We start from the raw sequence: 2,899 nt of genomic DNA on the forward strand, positions 1-2,899 counted from the left end.
GATGGGGAGTTGATTAAAAGGAACTCTTGAGTTGGAAGGATTGAAAGAAAATTCGTAATTGGGTTGAATGTTGGATTGCTATCCTGTCACCGACGCCAATCCCTTTGAACTAAGTGGGTTGCAACTTGTGAACAGATCTGGCATTCCAACTTGTTTGACTTTCCCTTACCTAGTAAAAGATAACTAAACAGAATAACCATTAATTATAAATTAATATTACAATCGCACCATCAATAGTAGAAATTCCAACCAATCAACTCCCAGTCAAGGCTTTTATTCATATTATTTAAATTTTCTCAATTTACATCCCAATTTACTTAGCTCAACTTCTTGGAACATCTGATTAATAAGATAGCACACTTTTCTGCAACTCGTTGGGAGACGACCTGGGACTTAAAACTCCCAGTAATTTTAATTAAAATTCTCTGTGACATACTTTTAAATTGATAGGCAGATTTTCGGTGAGTTAAGAGCTATACTTGCAACATAACCATTTTAATAATTTTTAATTCACCAGCTTCTGCCCCCATCAATTTTTGGCGCCGTTGCCGGGGAGTTGCAATAGAGTGCTAATTTTATTAATTAGAATTTATTTATTTGCATTTTATTTAATTTTGCTACTATGAGCTGCATGTTTCTTCCGTCAAATGACGCGTTCATTTCCTGATCCGCGCTTGCTAATATTCGATCCTGAAATTGAAAGGACTATTTCACGAATAAGGCGAGAACAGCGTAGGTTAGCCCGCTCTGAGGGCGGATCTGAAAGTGAATCTGAGGAAGAAACCAGCCCCCGTTCTACTGATTCGATTGTTTTACGTGCAGAAAATATGGCAGCTAGAAGAGTTACCATTCAGGAGGAAGGAGCTCCTGATTTTACAATGCAACCGTTTCAAGCGCATCATCCAGCGGTAGCTACAGATTTTGAAATAAAGACCGCACTGTTAAATTTGATGCCCAAGTTTCATGGCCTACCCGCTCAAGAGCCTATTAAGCACTTGAGAGATTTCCAGGCAGCCTGTTCTACTGTTAGGCGTGATGGCACTGATGAAACTTCAATTCTGCTGAAAGCTTTTCCGTTCTCTCTTGAGGGAAAAGCAAGAGAGTGGTACTACACTCAACCTATAGCAAATATAACCAACTGGGATACACTCAGAAAGGAGTTTCTAGAGAAATTCTTTCCATTTGAAGTTACTGATAAACTGAGGAAGGATATCTCTACAATTGTTCAGGATGACAATGAGACTCTCTTTGAATACTGGGAGCGCTTCAATAATCTTCTGGAAGTATGCCCCCACCACATGATTGACAAGATCGTGCTACTCAGCTATATCGCACAAGGTATGAGGCCCCAAGATAAGACCACATTGGAAAGTGCCAGCAATGGGTCTATGAAGAAGTACAAGACCACTGATGAAGCTTGGCAATTGATCAGTGATTTAGCTGAATCTACTCGGAACCACAGACAGAAGCAAGGCCATTCAAAAGCCATTGCAGAAGTATCTTCTGGCAGAGAGACTGCTGCTCTAACTCAAAGCATCTGTGAGATGACCAACCTGCTGAAGCAAATGCAGTTGAATCAACAAGCTCAGCAAACTCAACCGCAGTAAAACCAACAACTAGTCCCACAAAGAATTTGCGGAATTTGTGCTAATTACAGCCATTACACTGATGAATGCCCGCAGCTCCAACAAGAAGACAACATGGTGGCATCCACTCACAACTTCTATGACCGCCCCAACCAAGGGTACAATCAAAGTGGAAATAATAACCATGGATGGCAGGACAATTCAAACCAGAATTGGAGGGACAACAATAACAGGGGAGGCAGAGATAATCAGAAAAATCAGAGGTGGAATAATAACAACAACAGGCAGCAAAATTAACCTCAACCTTACCGAGCACCTCACCTGAGGCAAAACCAAGGACCACCGAACAATCAGCAGCAAACCTCTCAATTTACTCATTCTTCTGTATCTTTTAATGAAGATTTATTACAAGCTTTTGAGAAAAGACAACTGGCCATGGAAAGTACCATCGTGAACAGTATTAACGCCAGTCTGAATGGTCTCACCTCTACTCGGCAAGCTTTTATGACACAGCTTGGTTCAGCACAAAATTCCAGTAACCAACCTTCATGCACCACTGGAATCCCCTCTCAACCATTACCCAATCCAAAGGGAGGCATTAATGCCATCACCCTGAGGTCTGAAACTACACTACAGGAGAGGAATCAGGAGGAACCAAGCTCACCAGAATATGCCTCAGCTGAAGAGGTGGTGGAAATCGAAGATGTTGAAGAGGAAGAGGATATACAGGACATAGCTGAAGAAGAGATAGCTCAACCACAAGAAGAAGCACCAAAAGGCGCAGGCACCACGGAAACCACTGTTCCCATTCCATTTCCATAGCTTGCAAGGAAGCCCAGGAAGCAGCTGGAACCTGATCCTAAAATGGTAGAAATATTCAAAAAGGTTGAGGTAACTGTTCCCCTTTTTGATGTTATTCAGCAGGTACCTAAATATGCAAAGTTTCTAAAAGACTTATGTATCCATAAAGACAAGATTAATGAATTAGAAACTATTCCTTTAGTAATTTATGATTGCATGTGTGATTTAGGAGCATGTGTCAGTATAATGCCTTTGTCTATATATGATGTTTTGAGGCTCCCTCCCTTAAAAAGGTCTGCAGCTCATTTTGTGTTAGCAGATAAAAGCATTATTACAGTGGCTGGAGTTGTTGAAGATGTTTTGGTGAATATTAAAGGGCTCACATTTCCCACTGATTTTTATATCTTGGAGATGCCCCATAATGATTCAGATAAGCCATCATCGATCTTACTTGGAAGACCATTCCTGAAGACATCAAAATTCAAATTGGATGCTTTTTCAGGAACATACTC

General features: G+C 40.8%; 1 non-coding gene across 1 annotated transcript; it reads right to left on the reverse strand.

The window, feature by feature from the left end:
- Positions 1–1,196: 1,196 nt before the first annotated feature.
- Positions 1,197–1,304, reverse strand: LOC112745728 (small nucleolar RNA R71). The gene has a single exon (XR_003173641.1). It is a non-coding gene; the product is annotated as a small nucleolar RNA R71 (small nucleolar RNA).
- Positions 1,305–2,899: the final 1,595 nt, after the last annotated feature.

Source organism: Arachis hypogaea, chromosome 14, assembly GCF_003086295.3.
Source record: "Arachis hypogaea cultivar Tifrunner chromosome 14, arahy.Tifrunner.gnm2.J5K5, whole genome shotgun sequence".
NCBI classification, from domain to species: Eukaryota; Viridiplantae; Streptophyta; class Magnoliopsida; order Fabales; family Fabaceae; genus Arachis; species Arachis hypogaea.